The sequence below is a fragment of the Mesocricetus auratus genome, unplaced genomic scaffold (assembly GCF_017639785.1).
Source record: "Mesocricetus auratus isolate SY011 unplaced genomic scaffold, BCM_Maur_2.0 Super-Scaffold_100030, whole genome shotgun sequence".
Classification (NCBI taxonomy): domain Eukaryota; kingdom Metazoa; phylum Chordata; class Mammalia; order Rodentia; family Cricetidae; genus Mesocricetus; species Mesocricetus auratus.
In genome coordinates this window covers 4,498,613-4,518,672 of record NW_024429211.1, presented here as the reverse complement: position 1 = coordinate 4,518,672, position 20,060 = coordinate 4,498,613, and the positions used below count along the sequence as shown (strand labels likewise).

At 41.2% G+C, this 20,060-nt stretch overlaps 1 long non-coding RNA gene and 9 other non-coding genes across 10 annotated transcripts in view; all 10 read right to left on the bottom strand.

Moving 5' to 3' along the window:
- LOC121134745 overlaps window positions 1–17,045 on the bottom strand; it is an 89,267-nt gene extending 72,222 nt beyond the window's left edge. The window contains exon 1 of the long non-coding RNA XR_005871938.1: window positions 17,022–17,045. This is a non-coding gene — a long non-coding RNA (uncharacterized LOC121134745). The remainder of the gene's footprint in view (window positions 1–17,021) is intronic.
- LOC121134912 lies at window positions 5,461–5,539 on the bottom strand. Its single transcript, XR_005872119.1, has one exon. It is a non-coding gene; the product is annotated as a small nucleolar RNA SNORD115 (small nucleolar RNA).
- Window positions 7,205–7,283, bottom strand: LOC121134902. Its single transcript, XR_005872109.1, has one exon. It is a non-coding gene; the product is annotated as a small nucleolar RNA SNORD115 (small nucleolar RNA).
- LOC121134901 lies at window positions 8,934–9,012 on the bottom strand. Its single transcript, XR_005872108.1, has one exon. It is a non-coding gene; the product is annotated as a small nucleolar RNA SNORD115 (small nucleolar RNA).
- Window positions 10,667–10,745, bottom strand: LOC121134854. The gene has a single exon (XR_005872063.1). It is a non-coding gene; the product is annotated as a small nucleolar RNA SNORD115 (small nucleolar RNA).
- On the bottom strand, window positions 12,390–12,469 carry LOC121134845. Its single transcript, XR_005872054.1, has one exon. It is a non-coding gene; the product is annotated as a small nucleolar RNA SNORD115 (small nucleolar RNA).
- LOC121134898 lies at window positions 14,175–14,253 on the bottom strand. The gene has a single exon (XR_005872105.1). It is a non-coding gene; the product is annotated as a small nucleolar RNA SNORD115 (small nucleolar RNA).
- Window positions 15,918–15,996, bottom strand: LOC121134910. Its single transcript, XR_005872117.1, has one exon. It is a non-coding gene; the product is annotated as a small nucleolar RNA SNORD115 (small nucleolar RNA).
- LOC121134909 lies at window positions 16,977–17,056 on the bottom strand. Its single transcript, XR_005872116.1, has one exon. It is a non-coding gene; the product is annotated as a small nucleolar RNA SNORD115 (small nucleolar RNA).
- Window positions 17,057–18,728: 1,672 nt separating this feature from the next.
- On the bottom strand, window positions 18,729–18,806 carry LOC121134813. Its single transcript, XR_005872023.1, has one exon. It is a non-coding gene; the product is annotated as a small nucleolar RNA SNORD115 (small nucleolar RNA).
- Window positions 18,807–20,060: the final 1,254 nt, after the last annotated feature.

The following is a 20,060-nucleotide window of genomic DNA, read 5'->3' as shown; positions in this document are numbered from 1 at the left end:
CGAGACAGAACCCTTCCTTCTGCTGCATACAAGAAACACACCTCACCCTCAAAGACAGACATTACCTGAGAGTTAAAGGTCGGGAAAAAATTTTTCAATCAAATGGACCCAAGAAACAAGCAGGGGTAGCAACCCTAATATCTAACAAACTAGACTTTAAAATAAAATCAATCAAAAGTGATGAAGGAGGTCATTACATACTCATCACAGGTGAAACCCACCAAGATGAAGTGTCTATCCTGAACATCTATGCCCCAAATACAAAGGCATCCACATTCCTTAAAGAAATATTATTAGAACTTAAACCTCATCTAAAGCCCCACACAGTTATAGTGGGAGACTTCAACACACCACTCTCACCACTAGACAGGAATACCAAACAGAAACTCAACAAAGAAGCAAAAGGTCTAATAGAAGTAATGACCCAACTGGGATTAACAGATATCTATAGAACATTTCATCCACATAAAAAAGAATATACCTTCTTCTCACCACCACATGGGACCTTCTCAAAAATAGACCACATACTTGGCAACATATCAAACCTCAGCAGCTACAAAAAAATTGGAATAACTCCATGCATCTTATCAGACCACCATGCTTTAAAATTAGAATTCAACAACAACACAAATTGCAGAAAACCTACAAACTCATGGAAATTGAATAATGCTCAACTGCACCATCCCTGGGTCAAAGAGGAAATAAAAAAAGAAATTAAAGACTTCCTCGAATTCAATGAGAATGAAGACACAACATACCCAAACCTATGGGACACTTTGAAAGCAGTGCTACGGGGGAAGTTCATAGCACTAAGTGCTCACATGAAGAAACAGGAGAACAGTTATACCAGAGAATTTATATCACAGCTGAAAGCTCTAGAACACAAAGAAGCACACCCCCAGGAGGAGTAGACGCCAGGAAATAATCAAATTGAGGGCTTAAATCAATAAAGTAGAAACCAGGAAAACAATACAAAGAATCAATGCAACGAAGAGTTGGTTCTTTGAGAAAATCAACAAGATAGACAAACCTTTGTCCAAACTTACCAAACAGCAGAGAGTGAACACGCAATTTAACAAAATTAGAAATGAAAAGGGGGACATATCAACAGATTCTGAGAAAATCCAGAGAATCATTAGGTCATACTTTGAAAACCTGTACTCCACAAAATTCGAAAATTTAAAGGAAATGGATGACTTCCTGGACAGCTATCAATTGCCAAAACTAAATCAAGAACAGATAAGCAATTTAAATAGACCTATAACCCCGATGGAAATGGAAGCTGTCATCAAAAGTCTCCCAACCAAAAAAAGCCCAGGTCCAGACGGCCTCAGTGCAGAATTCTACCAGAAATTCAAAGAACAGCTTATACCAATTTTTCTCAAAGTGTTCCACACAATAGAAACAGAAGGGTCTTTGCCAAACTCTTTCTATGAGGCTTCAATAACCTTGATCCGCAAGCCACACAAAGATACAACTAAGAAAGAGAACTTCAGACCAATATCCCTCATGAACATTGATGCAAAAATACTCAATAAAATACTGGCAAATCGGATCCAAGAACACATCAAAACAATCATTCACCACGATCAAGTAGGTTTCATCCCAGGGATGCAGGGATGGCTCAACATACCAAAATCCATCAACGTAATCCACCATATAAACAAGCTGAAAAACAAAAATCATATGATCATCTCACTAGATGCTGAAAAAGCCTTTGACAAAATCCAACACCCCTTCATGATAAAGGTCTTGGAGATATCTGGGATAACAGGGACATAATGATGTTTCTTTAACGAATGTGGATTCCTTTGTATTTGGGGCATAGATGTTCAAGATAGACACTTCATCTTGGTGGGTTTCACCTGCGATGAGTATGTAATGACCTCCTTCATCTCTTTTGATTGATTTTATTTTAAAGTCTAGTTCTTTAGATATTAGGATTGCTACCCCTGCTTGTTTCTTGGGTCCATTTGATTGAAAATTTTTTCCCAACCTTTAACTCTCAGGTAATGTCTGTCTTTGAGGGTGAGGTGTGTTTCTTGTATGCAGCAGAAGGAAGGGTTCTGTCTTCGAATCCATTCTGCTAGTCTGTGTCTTTTTATGGGTGAGTTAATGCCATTAATATTGAGGGATATTAATGACCATTGATTGCTCATCCTTCTTCAATTTGCGATGGTTGTTGTTGGTGGAATTATGTGTGGAATTACACCCCTTTGTTCTTTTGGCTGTTGGTAGAGAGGGATTCTCTAATGCTTATGTTTTTCTGGTTGTAGTTAGCTTCCTTGGGGTGGAGTTTTCCTTCCAAAATTTTCTATAGGGCTGGGTTAGTGGACACATATTGCGCGAATCTAGTTTTGTCATGGAATATCTTGTTTTCTCTGTCTATAGTGATTGAGAGCTTTGCCGGGTATAGTAGTCTGGGCTGACATCCATGGTCTCTTATTGTAGGTAGACTATCTATCCAGGACCTTCTGGCTTTCAGCGTTTCTATGGGGAAATCAGGTGTAATTCTGATAGGTCTGCCTTTATATGTTACTTGATCTGTTTCCTTAGCTGCTCTTAATATTCTTTCTTTATTCTGTATGTTTGGGGTCTTGATTATTATGTGGCGAGGGGATTTTTTTTTGTAGTCCACTCTATTTGGTGTTCTGTAGGCTTCTTGTACCTTCATTGGCATGTCTTTCTTAAGGTTGGGAAAGTTTTCTTCTATGATTTTGTTGAATATGTCTTCTGCCCCTTTGAGGTGGATCCTTCTCCTTCTTCTACACCTTTTATTCTTAGGTTTGGTCGTTTCATGATGTCCCTTATTTCCTGGATATTTTGTGTTAAGGATTTGTTGGATGTAAGGTTTTCTTTGGATGATAAATCCCTTTCTCCTAGTGTATCTTCAACACTTGAGATTCTCTCTTCCATCTCTTCTATTCTGTTGGTAATGTTTGTATCGCTAGTGCCTGACTGTTTGTCCAGCTTTTCTATTTTCTGCCTTTATTCAGATTGTGTTTTTAATGTCTCTATTTCAGTTTTCTACACTTGCAGTGTTTGCATTGCTTCTTGCAATTTTCTGTTATTCTTTTCGTCCATTTGTTGACTTTTATGAATGTTTTTGGTTTGTTCTTTCTTCCATTTCTTGCATTTTTTTGCTTTGTTTTTTCTTCCATTCCTTGCATTTTTTGCTTCGTTTCTTCTTCCATTTCCTGCCTTTTTTGTTTTGTTTTTTTCTTCCAATTTTTGCATTTTTGGTTTGTTTTTTCTTCCATTTCTTGCATTTTTGGTTTGTTTTTTTCTTCCACTTCTTTGAGGGATTATCCTGTATCCTCTTTTAGGGCCTCTATCATTGTCATGAAAGTGCTTTTAAGATCATTCTCTTCTGCTTTGTTTGCATTGGAATGTTGGGGCCTTGCTGGTGTGGAGACTCTAGGATCTGGCGGTGTCATATTTGTTTTTCTGGTGCTGAGTGTGTTGTTGTATCGTCTCTTTCCCATCACTTCTTCTAGTGGGTGGAGAAGGAGCCCCTTACTGGTCTGGGGACCAGAGTTCCCTTTTGGTGGGTGCTAGCAAGTCCAATTATCTGGTGGTTCTTCTATTCCTTTTCCAAATGCTGGTCCCGTGGGTGAAGAAGAAGAACAGGAATCTGGGGCGCTTAGCCTCCTACCTGGTCCCCTGGACCCTATGCTGGTTTCTGTTGTACCTGATCCGGAACATCTACTCCCCTGGTCTCCCTGGCTTCTCTGGTTTCCTGGTCTCGTTGCCAAGAGAGAATACCTGGAGTTTAGGGTGCTTGGCTCCCACCGGGATTGGGAGCTCTGTGCAGTTCCCAGGCGATCTGCAGGTACTGGAACACAGGACAGGAAGCCGGCCTGTTTACCTGATGCTCCTGCAGGAACAGCTGCTTCCGTGGACTCCCAGCCTCCTCTGGCTTCCTGGTCTCATTAGTGGGAGAGAAGATCTGGAGTCTGAGGAGTGAAGAAAATTTTATGGTTCCAAATTTGTAAGTCAGTGTCATCACAATCGCAATGCTCAGGATTGGTATGCCCAATATCTACATTGTGATGATTGTGTGCATTTATAATCAGTGCTTAGGGGTACATAATGATAAATTGCAAATGCAGTTACCTTTTGCCACACCTAACCAAGATTAAAAAATCACTGATTTCCTAATCATTGTCACTGCCAGCATTCAATGCATGAGTAGACAGATCATGGGAAGGGCACATTAAGGCATGTTTAAAATATTTACCATCTGATCATTCACTGTGTCTCACTAGGTTCAAGATATCTCATCTGCTCTACACAGAGCTATCCTATTTCACTCTGACATCAGTGAGGATTCACCTTTGTAGGATGCATAACCTCAAGTTTCTTTACTGCCAAAGCACCACATGCATAGGATCACTTCACCTGTTCTCTTACACTGCCTTGTCACAGGAAGGATGGAGGCCTTTATAGCTTGGGATGACATCATGTGTTTTAAATTTTATGCCACTTATGTGTGGTGAGTGGGTATCCACATAATGCTGAGCCTGTGCATCTATGCCAAGAGGGTTATGCATGTCTAGTTGCACATTGTGGAAATGCCTCATATGATCTGTTGCCTGCATATCAGGACAAATTCAGTTATCCTTCCAAAAAATGGTATCTGGTTTAACTTACTGATGTTTACCTTAGTCCACTAGAACACTGTGAGTCTCTGTCTCCATTTTGACTCTCAGAAAGGTAACATAGTGATCTCACAGCACTCCTGGGCCTGTAGACTGGACACTGCTGAGCAACATCTATGTAAGACTGGACTATGAATACTTCGTGGCACAGTGAGAACATAAAGCTCTTGCTAAGGCAGTAACAATCACTATTGAATGTATTTATAAAATACATTCTCCTATCCATGTTCTGTGTAATTACAATGGACTGAATGTCCTGATCAACCTCTTGATCCCACCTGTTGGGAAATCACAACTCAGTTAACCAATGTCTACTAATTGGTATTCTAAAAGTCAAGACATCTTTAAGTACCATCCTTTTATCTTTGTCTTAGTCTGATTGAATTCAAAATTGGAAGGGAAAACCCAAGGTTTATGGCTTTGATTTCATGGGATTATAAGGTCTTCTTTTCTAATGTTTAAAGGAGGATATCCAAAGGAGAGCTAGGTACTTAAGCTGATATTTACTCGCACTTGTGGGTGAAATGATTGAGTAACTAAGACTGCATTATCGTTCACTGAAATGCAGAAGAGAATAGATGGAAATTAGAAGTGTGCTGAGGCATGCAGGCTGGACATACTTAGATTTTGCCAAAAAAGTGACTTCCTTGGCAGGACTCATGCTCCCCTAGAGAAGAGCACATGGACTTTACAGGATTCCCCAGAAGGGAAACATTGCTGGGTGAATGAGGCCTTTGCACCGGCTAATGGGAAAGGCCAGATTGCATTAGTCCCTCATTTATCCCCTGTCCTTTAACCCTGGCCTCAGCAGCTGGAACCAGAGCATGATATTTTTGTCATCACCTCTCTTCATGACGTAGATATGTCATTATTGACCCGTTTCCTCAGAAGGCATAGCTATACCTGGTATTGGCACACATTCAGGGCTCCTTACAAGGATGACAAAAGACCATCTATTCAGAAGGTAGGTCTCGGCAGGCTTAGCACAAATGGTCAGCGGGAATTAGACTCCTGAGTGTATCAAGCAGAATCAGTTGTCACAGTGAAGAAAATTTTATTGTTCCAAATTCACAGGTCAGTGTCAGCACAATCTCATTGCTCAGGTTTGGAATTTCCAATATCTATATTGTGATGATTGTGTGAATTGATAATCAGTGCTTCGGGTTAGATAGTGATAAATTGCAATTGCAGTTATCTTTTACCACAGGTAGTCAAGATTAACCCATCACTGGTTTCATCCACATCCTCATTGGCAGCATTCAATGCTTGAGCTGAGAGACCATGGGAAGGGCATATTATTGGCCTGGTGAAAACATTTTACCATCTGATCATTCACTGTGTCTCCCTAGGTTCAACACATCTCACCTGCTCTGCACTGAGCTTTCCTATTTCCCTCTGACATCACTAGGTACTTACCATTGTAGGATATAAAACTTCAAGTTTCTTAAGTGCCCAAGCACCAAAAGCATGGGATGCCTTCACCAGTTCTCTTAAACTACCTTATCACAGGAAGGATGGAGGCTTTATAGCTTGGGAGGACATTCATGTGTTTGAAATTTCATGCTACTTATATGTGGTTAGTGGGTATCCAATAATGCTGAGACTGTGCATATATGCCAAGAGGGGAAGGCCTGTCCAGTTGCACATTTTCGTATTGCCTCATGAGCCTGTTGCCTGCATATCAGGACAAGTCCACTAACCCTAACCAAAAGAAATGGTATCTGAGTTTAACTTACTGATGTGTACATTAGTTCACTAGAACACTGTGAGTGTGTGTCTCCCTTTTGACCCTCAGAAATGCAACCTAGTGATTTCAATGCAATCCTCGGAATCCAGACTGGACATTCCCGAGCAACATCTATGCAAGATTGGAGCATGAATAATTCCTGGCATAGTGAGAACATAAACCTCTTGCAAAGTGAGTAACAATCAATACGAAAGGTATTTGAAAAATACATTCACCTATCAATATGCTGTGTAATTAAAATGGATTGAAAGTCCTGATCAATTTCTTGATCCAACCTATTCGAAAATTCACAGCTCAGTTATCCAACATTTCCTAATAATAATTATGAATTCAAGGCATCTTTAATTACCATCCTTTTACCATGGTCTTAGTCAGATTGGATTGCAAAAAGGAAGGGTTAACCCAAGTTTTATGGCTTAGATTTCATTGGAATCTGACAAGGTCTTGCTTTGTAATGTTTGAAGGAGGATATCAAACCGAGACCTAGGTACATACACTAATATTGCCACGTACCTGAAAAGGGAAGTGATTGATGCACCAAGGCTGCATCCTCATTCACTGAAATGCATGAGGATAGATAGAAATGAGCAGTGTGCTGATGCCAGCCATATGGACATACTTAGATTTTGCCAAAAGAGCCTTCCTTGGGAGGACTCATTCTCCCCTAAAGAAGAGCAACAGAACTTAACAGGATTCCCCAGAATTGTAACACGCTGGGTGAATGAGGGCCTGTACACTGGCTTATAGGAAAGGCCTGATGGGACTAATCCCCCATTTCTCCCCTGTCCTTTATCCTGGGACTCAGCAGCCGGAACCTGAGAATGATTTTTATGTCATCACCTCTCTTCAGGACGTAGGTTTGTCATCATAGACCTGTGTCCTCAGAAGGCATAGCTATACATTCTAGTGGGACACAAACAGTGCTAATTACCAGGATGACAAAGACCATCCATTCAGAAGGTATGTCTCAGCAATCTTCACACAAATGGTCAGCGGGCCTTAGAGTCCATAGGGAATCAACCAGAATCAGTAAACTCAGTGAAGAAAATTCATGGATCCAAATTTACAAGTCAGTGTCAGCACAATCGCATTGCTCAGGTTTGGAATTCCCAATATCTACAATGTGATGATTCTGTGCACTGATAATCAGTGCTTCGGCGTAGATAAAGATAAATTGCAAGTACCGTTATCTTTTGATTAACCCATCACTGGTTTCATCCTCATCCTCACTGCCAGCATTCAATATTTGTACTGAAGGGCCATGGGAAGGGCATATTATAGGTCTGGTGAATACATTTTACCATCTGATCATTCACTGTGTCTCACTAGGTTCAAGACATCTCAACTGCTCAGCACTCAGCTATCATATTTCCCTGTGACATCACTAGGTACTCACCATTGTAGGATGCATAACCTCAAGTTTCTCATGTGCCCAAGCACCACAAGCGTGGGATGCCTTCACCAGTTCTCTTAAACTACCTTAACACAGGAAGGATGGAGGCTTTACATCTTGGGATGGCATTCATGTGTTTTGAAAGTTCATGGCACTTATATGTGGTGAGTGTGTATCCAATAATTCTGACCTGTGCATATATGCTAAGAGTGGAAGGCCTGTCCAGTTGCACATTGTCGTATAGCCTCATGTGGCCTGTTGCCTGCATATCAGCACTGGTTCACTAATCTTAACAAAAAGAAATGGTATCTGAGTTTAACTTACTGATGTGTACATTGGTCCACTAGAACACTGTGACTGTGTATATCTGCTTAGACCCTCAGAAAGTTAACCTAGTGATCTCCCCACACTCTTGTGCTTGCAGACTGGAAAATCCTGAGAAACATCTATGCAAGACTGGAGCATGAATAATTCCTGGCACAGTGAGAAAATAAAATGATTGCCAGTGTAGTAACAATAAATGTGGAATGTATTTGAAAAATACATTCACCTATCAATATGCTGTGTAATTAAAATGGACTGAAAGACCTGATCCATTTCTTGATCCCACCTGTTCGAAAATTCACAGCTCAGTTACCCAATATCTACTAATTGTAATTATAAAGTCAAGGCATCTTTAATTGCCATCCTTTTATCAGGGTCTTAGTCAGATTGGATTCCAAAAAGAAAGGGAGAACCCAGGTTTTATGGCTTAGATTTCATTGGAATCCTAGAAGGTCTTGCTTTCTAATGTTTGAAGGATGATATCAAAACGACCCTGGGTACATACACTGATATTGCCACGTACCTGAAGGTGAAATGATTGAGGAACCAAGTCTGAATCATCGTAAACTGAAATGCATAAGAGAATAGATGGAAATGAGCAGTGTGCTGATGCTGGCCATCTGGACATACTTAGATTTTGCCAAAAGAGCCTTCTTTGGGATGACTCATGCTCCCCTAATGAAGAGCAACTGGACTTAACAGGATTCCCCAGAGGGGAAACACTGCTGGGTGAATGAGGGTCTGTACACAGGCCTATGGGAAAGGACTGATGGGAGTAGTCACCAATTTCATTCCTGTCCTTTAACCTGGGCCTCAGCATCCGGAACCTGAGCATGATTTTTATGCCATCACCTGTCTTCATGACATATGTTTGTCATCATAGACCAGTGTCCTCAGAAGGCATACCTCTACATGGTAGTGGGACACAAACAATGCTACTTACCAGGATGACAAAGACCATCTATTCAGAAAGTATCTCGGCAAGCTTCACACAAATGGTCAGTGGGCATTAGCCTCCTGAGGGTATCAAGCAGAATCAGTTATCTCAGTGAAGAAAATTTATGGGCTCCATATTTACAAGTCAGTGTCAGCACAATCGCAAAGCTCAGATTTGGAATTCCCTATATCTAAATTGTGATGATTGTGTGCATTGATAATTAGTGCTTTGGGGTAGATAATGATAAATTGGAATTGCAGTTATCTTTTGCCACACCTAGCCAAGATTAACCAATCATTGGTTTCATCCTCATCCTCACTGCCAGCATTCAATGCTTGAGGTGACAGACCATGGGAAGGACACATTATAGGCCTGGTGAAAACGTTTTACCATCTGATCATTCACTGTGTCTCACTAGGTTCAAGACATCTCATCTGCTCTGCACTGAGCTTTCCTATTTCCCTATGACATCACTGAGTACTCACCAATGTAGGATGTATAACCACAAGTTTCTAAACTGCCCAAGCACCACATGCATAGGATGCCTTAACCTGTTCTCTTATCGTATCTTATCAAGGAAGGATCGGGGCCTTTATGGTTTGGGATGACAATCATGTGTTTGAAATTTCATGCCAATTATGTGTGGTGAGTGGTTATCTACATAATGCTGAGGCTGTGCATCTATGCCAAGAGGGGAATAACTGTCCAGTTGTATATTGGCAAATTGCCTCATGTGGCTTGTTGCCTGCATCTCAGGACAAGTTCACAAATCCTAACAAAAAGAAATGGTATCTGAGGTTAACTTACTGATGTGTACATTAGTACACTAGAACACTGTTAGTCTCTCTCAATTTGACCCTCAGAAAGGTAACATGATGAACTCCCTGCACTCCTGGGCCTGCAGCGTGGACACTCCTGAGCAACATCTATGTAACACTAGAGCATATATACTTCCTGGCACAGTGAGAACATAAAGCTCTTGCCAAGGCAGTAACAATCAATGTGGAAGGTTTTTGAAAAATACATTTACCTATCAATGTGCTGTGTAATTAAAATGGTCAGAAAGTCCTGATCCATTTCTTGATCCCACCTGTTCACAGCTCAGTTACCCAATATCTACTAATTGTATTTATAAAGTCAAGGCATCTTTAATTATCATCCTGTTATCATGGTCTTAGTCAGATTGGATTCCAAAAAGGAAGGGAGATCCCAAGCTTTATGGCTTAGATTTCATTGGAACCCTAGAAGGTCTTGCTTTCTAATGTTTGAAGGAGGATAACAAAACAAGACCTGGGTACATACACTGATATTGCCACGTACCTGAAAGTGAAATGATTGAGGCACCATGTCTGACCCCTCGTTCACTGAAATGCATAAGAGAATCGATGGAAATGAGCATTGTGCTGATGCCGCCATATGGACATACTTAGATTTTGCCAAAAGAGCCTTCCTTGGGAGGACTCATGCTCCCCTAAAGAAGAGCAACAGGACTTAACAGGATTCCCCAGAAGCGTAGCACTGCTGGGTGAATGAGGGCTTGTACACGGGCCTATGGGAAAGGCCTGATGGGACTAGTCCCCCATTTCTTCCCTGTCCTTTAACCTGGGCCTCAGCAGCCGGAACCTGAGCATGATTTTTATGTCATCACCTCTCTTCAGGACGTAGGTTTCTCATCATACACCCGTGTCCTCAGAAGGCACAGCTATACATTCTAGTGGGAAACAAACAGTGCTACTTACCAGGATGACAAAGACCATCTATTCAGAAGGTATGTCTCATCAATCTTCACACATATGGTCAGAGGGCATTAGAGTCCTGAGGGAATCAACCAGATTCAGTAATCTCAGTGAAGAAAATTTATGGATCCAAATTTACAAGTCAGTGTCAGCATAATCGCAATGCTCAGGTTTGGAATTCCCAATATCTACAATGTGATGATTGTGTGCATTGATAATCAGTGCTTCGGAGTAGATAATGATAAATTGCATATGCAGTTATCTTGTGATTAACCCATCACTGGTTTCATCCTCATCTTCACTGCCAGCATTCAATGTTTATGCTGACAGACCATGGGAAAGGCATATTATAGGTCTGGTGAAAACATTTTACCATTAAACATTCACTGTGTCTCACTAGGTTCAAGACATCTCATCTGTTCAGCACTGAGCTATCCTATTCCCCTGTGACTCCACTAGGTACTCACCACTGTAGGATGTATAACCTCAAGTTTCTTAGTGCCCAAGCACCACAAGCATGGTATGCCTTCACCAGTTCTCTTACCCTACCTTATCACTGGAAAGGTGTATGCTTTATACCTTGGGATGACATTCAGTGTTTGAAATTTCATGGCACTTATATGTTGTGAGTGTGTATCCATAAATGCTGAGCCTCTGCATATATGCCAAGAGGGGAATGCGCTTCCAGTTGCACATTGTCATATTGCCTCATGTGGCCTGTTGCCTGCATATCAGGACAAGTTTACTAATCCTAACAAAAAGAAATGGTATCTGAGTTTATCTTACTGATATGTACATTGGTCCACCAGAACACTGTGACTGTGTATATCCGCTTAGACCCTCAGAAATTTAACCTAGTTATCTCCCTGCACTCCTTGGCCTGCAGACTGGACAATCCTGAGAGACAACTATGCAAGACTGGAGCATGAAAACTTCCTGGCACAGTGACAGCATAAGATGCTTGCCAAGGTAGTAACAATAAATGAGGAATGTATTTGAAAAATACATTCACCTATCAATAGGCTGTGTAATTAAAATGGACTGGAAGCCCTGATCCATTTCTTGATCCCACCTGTTCGAAAATTCACAGCTCAGTTACCCAATATCTACAAATTGGAATTATAAAGTCAAGCATCTTTAATTACCATCCTTTTATCATGGTCTTTGTCAGATTGGATTCCAAATAGAAAGGGAGAACCCAGGTTTTTTGGCTAAGATTTCATTGGAATCCAAGAAGGTCTTGCTTTCTAATGTTTGAAGGAGGATATCAAAGCGACCCTGGGTACATACACTGATATTGTCTCGTACCTGAAGGTGAAATGATTAAGGCACCAAGTCTGAATTCTCGTTTTCTGAAATGCATAAGAGTATAGATGGAAATGAGCATGTGATGACGCCGGCTGTCTGGACATACTTAGATTTTGCCAAAAGAGCCTTCCTTGGGAGGACTCATGCTCCCCTAAAGAGGAGCAACAGGACTTAACAGGATTCTGCAGAAGGAAACACTGCTGGGGGAAAGGGGACCTGTACACGGACCTATGGGAAAGACCTCATGGGACTAGTCCCCCATTACTACCCTCTCCTTTAACCTGGGCCTCAGCAGCCTGAAACCTGAGCATCATTTTTATGTCATCACCTCTCTTCATGACGTAGGTTTGTCATCATAGACCCGTGTTCTCAGAAGGCATAGCTATACATGCTAGTGGGACACAAACAGTGCTACTTACCATGATGACAAAGACCATCTATTCAGAAGGTATGTCTCAGCAAAATTCACACAAGTGGTCAGTGGGCATTAGCCTCCTGAGGGTATCAAGCACAATCAGTTATCTCTGTGAAGAAATTTTATGGATCCAAATTTACAAGGCAGTGTCAGCACAATCGCAATGCTCAGATTTTGATTTCCCAATATCTACAATGGGATGATTATGTGCATTGATAATCAGTGCTTCGGGGTAGATAATGATAAATTGCAAATACAGTTATCTTTTGCCACACCTAGCCAAGATTAACCAATCACTGATTTCATCCTCATCCTCACTGCCAGCATTCAGTGCTTGAGCTGACAGATCATGGAAAGGGCACATTATAGGCCTTGTGAAAACGTTTTACCATCTGATCCTTCACTGTGTATACCTAGGTTCAAGACATCTTAATTCTCTGCACTGAGCTTTCCTATTTCACTATGACATCACTGAGTACTCACCATTGAAGAATGTATAATCTCAAGTTTCTTAACTGCCCAAGCACCTTATGCATAGGATGCCTTAACCTGTTCTCTTACAATAGATAATCACAGGAAGGATCGAGGCCTTTATATTTTGGGATGACAATCATGTGTTTGAAATTTCATGCCAATTATGTGTTATGTGGTTATCCACATAATGCTGAGCCTGTGCATCTTTGCCAAGAGGGGAATGTCTGTCCAGTTGCATATTGTCGAATTGCCTCATGTGGCCTGTTGCCTGCATCTCAGGACAAGTTCACTAATCCTAACAAAAAGAAATGGTATCTGAGGTTAACTTACTGATGTGTACATTAGCACACTAGAACACTGTGAGTCTCTCTCAATTTGACCCGCAGAAAGGTAACCTAGTGATCTCCCTGCACTCCAGGGCCTGCAGACTGGAAACACATGAGCAACATCTATGCAAGGCTGGAGCATGAATAATTCCTGGCAGAGTGAGAAGATAAAAATTTTGCCAAGGTAGTAACAATCAATGTGGAAGGTATTTAAAAATACATTCACCTATCAATATGCTTTGTAATTAAAATGGACTGAAAGTCCTGATCCATTTCTTGATCCCACCTGTTTTAAAATTCACAGCTCCATTACCCAATATCAACTAATAGGAATTATAAAGTCAAGGCATCTTTAATTATAACCCTTTTATCATGGTCTTAGTCAGATTGGATTCTAAAAAGGAAGGGAGTACCCAACATTTATGGCTTACATTGGATTCCAAAAAGGAAGGGAGACCCCTAGTTTTATGGCTTAGATTTCATTGGAATCCAAGAACTTCTTGCTTTCTAATGTTTGAAGGTGGATATCAAAACAAGACCTGGATACATACACTGATATTGCCACGTACCTGAAGGTGAAATGATTGAGGCACCAAGTCTGAATCCTCGTTCTCTGAAATGCATAAGAAAATAGATGGAATGAGCCATATGCTGATGCCAGCCAAATGGACATACTTAGATTTTACCAAAAGAGCCTTATTTTGGAAGAATCAGGCTCCCCTAATGAAGAGCAACTGGACCTAACAGGATTCCCCAGAAGGTAAACACTGCTGGGTAAATGAGGGCCTCTCCACGGGCCAATGGGAAAGGCCTGATGGGACTAGTCACCCATTTCACACCTGTCCTTTAACCTGGGCCTCAGCAGCCATAACCTGAGCAAGATTTTTATGTCATCACCTCTCTTCATGAGGTAGGTTTGTCATCATAGACCTGTGTCCTCAGAAGGCATAGCTATACATGCTAGTGGGACACAAACAGTGCTAATTACCTGGATGACAAAGACCATCTATTCAGAAGGTATGTCTCAGCAATCATCACACAAATGGTCAGCCGTCATTAGCCTCCTGATGGTATCAAGCAGAATCAGTTATCTCAGTGAAGAAAATTTATGGATCCATGTTTACAAGTCAGTGTCAGCACAATCGCAATTCTCAGGTTTGGAATGCCCAATATCTACATTGTGATGATTGTGTGCATTGATAATCAGTGCTTTGGGGCAGATAATGATAAATTGCAAATGCAGTTATCTTTTGCCACACCTAGCCAAGATTAACCCATGACTGTATTCATCCCCATCCTCACTGGCAGCATTCAATGCTTGAGCTCACAGACCATGGGAAGGGCATTTTATAGACCAGGTGAAAGCATTTTACCATCTGATAATTCACTGTGTCTCACTAGTTTCAAGACATCTCATCTGCTCAGCACTGAGCTATCCTATTTCCCTATCACATCACTGAGTACTCACCATTGAAAGATGTATAACCTCAAGTTTCTAAACTGCCCAAGCACCACATGCATAGTATGCCTTAACCTGTTCTCTTACCGTATCTTATCACTGGAAGGATCGAGTCCTTTATAGTTTTGGATGACAATCATGAGTTTGAAATTTCATGCCAATTATGTGAGGTGAGTGGTTATCCACATAATGCTGAGCCTATGCATCTATGCCAAGAGGGGAATGTCTGTCCAGTTGCATATCGTCAGATTGCCTCATGTGGCCTGTTGCCTGCATCTCAGGACAAGCTCACTAAACTAAACAAAAAGAAATTGTATCTGATTTAAACTTACTGATGTGTACATTAGTACACTAGAATATTCTGAGTCTCTCTCCCTTTTGACCCTCAGGACGGTTACCTAGTGATCTCCCTGCACTCCTGGGCCTGCAGATTGGACACTCCTGAGCAACATCTATGCAAGACTGGAGCATGAAAACTTCCTGGCACAGTGACAACATAAAACTCTTGCCAAGGAATTAATAGTCAATGTGGAATGTATTTGAAAAAGACATTCACCTATGAATATCCTGTGTAATAAAATGGACTGAAAGTCCTGATCCATTTCTTATTCCCACCGGTTCGAAAATTCACAGATCAGTTACCCAATATCTACTAATTGGAATTATACAGTCAAGGCATCTTTAATTACCACTCTTTTATAATGGTCTTAGTCAGATTGGATTCCAAAAAGGAAGGGAGGACCCAAGTTTTATGGCTTAGATTTCATTGGAATCCTAGAAGGTCTTGCTTTATAATGTTTGAAGGATGATATCAAAATGAGACTTCGGTACATACACTGATATTGCCACGTACCTGAAGGTGAAATGATTGAGGTACCAAGTCTGAATCCTCATTCACTGAAATGCATAAGAGAATAGATGGAAATGAGCAGTGTGCTGATGCCGGCCATCTGGACATATTTAGATTTTGCCAAAAAGTGCCTTCCTTGGCAGGACTCATGCTCCCCTAAAGAAGAGGACCTGGACATAACAGGATTCCCCAGAAAGGAAACACTCTGTGCAAATGAGGGCCTGTGCATGGGCCTATTGCAAAGGCATGATGGGACTACTCCCCCATTTCTCGCCTGTCCTTTACCTGGGCCTCAGCTGCCGGAACCAGAGCATGATATTTATGTCATCACCTCTCTTCATGATATAGGTTTGTCATCATAGATCCGTGTCCTCAGAAGGCATAGCTATACCTGCTAGTGGGACACAAACGGTGCTACTTACCATGATGATGAAGACCATCTATTCTGAAAGTATGTCTCGGCAAGCTTCACAGAAATGGTCAGCGGGCATAAGTCTCCTGAGGGTATCAAGCAGAATCAGTTATCTCAGTGAAGAAAATTTATGTATCCAAATTTACAAGTCAGTGTCAGCACAATCGCAATGCTCAGGTTTGGAATTCCCAATATCTACAATGTGATGATTGTGTGCATTGATAATCAGTGCTTCGGGGTAGATAATGATAAATTGCAAATGCAGTTATCTTTTGGCACACCTACCTAAGATTAACCCTGTACAGAGGCAGTAACAATCAGTGTGGAATTTATTTGAAAAATACTTTCACCTATCAATGAGCTGTGCAATAAAAATGGACTGAACTTCTTCACCCATTTGTTTTGTCCCATATCTTTGAAATTTCACAGCTCAGTAAACCAATACGTACTATAGGAATTCTAAATAACTCGGAATCTTTTATTTCCAACTTTTTATCATGGTTTTAGTCAGAGTGGATTCCAAAAAGAAAGGGATAGCCCAAGTTCACTGGCTTAAATTTCACTGGTTTTCTAGAATGTCTTGTTTTCTAATGTTTGCATAATGATATCCAAAGGAGACATAGGCACTCAAGCTGATATTTCCACATACCTGAATGTGAAGTGATTGAGGCACCAAGTCTTCATGCTCATTAACTGAAATGCAGAAGAGAGTGGATGGAAATGAGCAGTGTGCTGATGCCGTCCAGGTTGACAAACATAGATTTTTGCCAAAAGTGCCTTTTTTGGGAGGATTCAGGCTCATCTAAGGAAGAGCACCTGGACTTAACAGGATTCCCCAGAAGGGAAACACTGCTGGGTACTGAGGGCCTGTGCACTGGCCTATGAGAAAGGCATCATGGGCCTAGTCACCCATTTCTCTCCTGACCTTTAGCCTGGGACTCAGCAGCCCCATCCTGAGCATGATATTTTTTGTCATCACCTCTCTTCATGACGTTGGTTTGTCCTCATAGACCCGTGTCCTCAGAAGGCATTGCTATACCTGCTCGTGGGTCACAAACTGTGATACTTACCAGGATGACAAAGACCATCTGTCTAGAAGGTAGGTCTCAGCAAGCTTCACACAAATGGTCAGCGGGCATTAGACTCCTGCAGGGTATCAAGCAGAATCAGTTGTCTCAGTCAAGGAAAATGGTATGGTTCCAAATTTACAAGTCAGTGTCAGCAGAATTGCAATGATCGGTTTGGAGTGCCCATATATAGATTATGATGATTGGGTGTATTGATAATCAGTGGTTTGGGGTAGATAATGTTAAATTGCAAATGCAGTTACCTGTTTGCACACCTAGCCAAGTTTAACCCTTCACTGGTTTCATCCTCATGCTCACTTCCAGCATTTATTGCATGAGGTGACAGACCATAAGGAATGCATATTATATTCCTGGTGAAAACATGTTACCATCTGATCGTTCATTGTGTCTTATAAGGTCCAAGGTATCTCAGCTGCTCTGCAAAGAGCCATCATATTTCCCTCTGACATCACTGAATACTCACTATTGTAGGATGCATAACCTCAAGTTTCTTAATTGCCCAAGCACAACATGCATATGAAAACTTCACCTGTTCTCCTGGCTAATTCCTTATCACATGAAGCATGGATGCCTTTATAACTTGGGATGCCATTCATGTTTTTGAAATTTCATGCCACTTATGTGTGGTGAGTGGGTCTCCTCATTTTGATGAGCCTGTGCATCTAGGCAATAGTGGTATGCCTGGCTAGATATTCACTGTTGAATTGCCTCATGTTTCCTAATGCCTGAATGGCAGAAAAAGTTCACTAATCCTAATGAAATGAAAAGGTATCTTATTTTGCCTTACTTATATGTATATTAGTCCATATAAATCTCTGAGTCTCTGTCTCACTTTTGAGCCTTAGAGAGGTAACATAGTGATCTCCCTTGAGTCGAGGCAGCTTACAATGGATACTCCTGAATGCCATCAACTCAAGTGTGGAGCATGAAACCTTCATGAAACTGTGAGAACATGAAGCTTTTGCCAAGGCAGTTACAATCAATATGGAAGTTATTTGAAGAATATATTCACCTATCAATGAGCTGTGCTAGGAATATGGCGTGAACTTCCTGAACCATTCCTTGTGAATTACCTCTTGGAATAGTCACTGCACAGTTACACAATACCTACCACTTGGAATTCTAAAAGACATGGCAGCGTGAATTATCATTCTTTTATCATGGTATTAGGCCTAAGGGATTCCCAAAAGGAAGGGAGAACCCAAGTTCTATGGCTTAAATATCACTTGATTCAGAGAAGGTCATGTTTTCTAATGTTTGAAGGCAGATATCCAAAACAGACCCAGGCACTTAACATGAACTTTCCACTTACCTTGAGGAGAAAGGATTGGGGCACCAAGTATGCATCTTGTATCACTGAAATCCATAAGAGAAAGATGGACATGAGCAAAGTGCTGAGGCCGGCCAGCATTGACATACGTGGTTTGCCCAAATTATTGCCTCCTTTGCAGGACTCATGCTCTCCAAAAGAAGAGCAACTAGATCTCACAGGAATCCCCAGACAGGGAACCATTGCTTTGTAAATGAGGGCCTGTGTTATGGCTTACGAGAATGCCCTGAGTAACTTTAGTCCCCAATTCTCTTCTGTCCTCTAGCCTGGGCCTCAGCATAATCCTATTGAGCATGATTTGATGTCATCACCTCTCTTCATGACATTGGTTTGCCATCCTAGACCCATATCCTCAGAAGGCATATCTATACCTGATAATGGGACACAAACCATGCTTCTTACCAGGATGACAAAAACCATCTAGAAGGTAATCTCAGCAAGCTTCAGACCAATGGTCAGCTTGCATTAGGCTCCTGCATGTAATCAAGCAGAATCAGTTCTCCTAGTCAAGAAAATTTAGCATCACCAAAATGTTATATTAGTGTCAGAGGAATTGAAATGCCCAGCTTCAGAAATCCAAACACTCTACACAATTTTTGGGGACAAATGTTATTCATAGTCATGGATGAGATAATGAAAAATTTTAATACTTGTTGCTTGTTTGCTACCTGTAGACAAGTATAATCCTTCCAATGTTTCACCCTCATCATCACTGCATGATTCAATAGCATTAGCTGACAGAGAATTTGGAAGATATATAATTGGTCTGCTGAAAACATTTTACCTTCTGATCAGGCAATGTTTCTTACAAACTCCAAGACAATTCATGACCAGTTCTTTGCAAAGCTCTATCCTAGAAAGCTCTATCCTATTTACTCTGATATCAGCGAGAAATCACCATTGTCAGACGCATACCCTCAATGTTCTTTATTGGCCAATCACCACCTGCTAGGACACCTATACCTGGACTCTTGGCCCATTTCTTATGACATATGCAAAGAAGTCTTTGCAACTTGGGATGTCATTCATGTGGTTGAAATTGCATGCCAGTGATGTGTGGTGAGTGTGTCTCTACCTGTTGATGAGCATGTTCATCTAGGAAAAGTGGGGAAAATATGGCCAGATGCAACCTTTCGAATTGACTCAAATAGGCTGAAGCCTATATGGCAGGACAATTTCACTAATCCTACAGAAGTGAAAATGTATCAGTGTTTGTCTAACATATATGTATATTTGTGCACTAGGTTAATGTGCATGTCTGTCTGCCTCATGAGCCCCAGAATAGTAACATGGAGTTATCCTGCTGTCTAGGGCTTGCATAGTGGTCATTCTTGAGCACCGTCTATACAAGTTTGGAGCATGTCACCCACCTGACCCAGTGAAAACAGGAAGCATTTGTCCCTGCTGTAACAATCAGTATGGGAAGTAGATAGATACCCCACGAAGGGGATTTGAAGATCACATTCAACTATCATTGAGCTATGCAAGGAAAAGTTCCTGAACGTCCTGACCCAAGCCTTGTTTCCCACCTCAGAGAACAGTCAGTGCTCTCTTACCCAGTACCCACTACTTGGAATTCTACAAGGCAATGCAGTTTGAA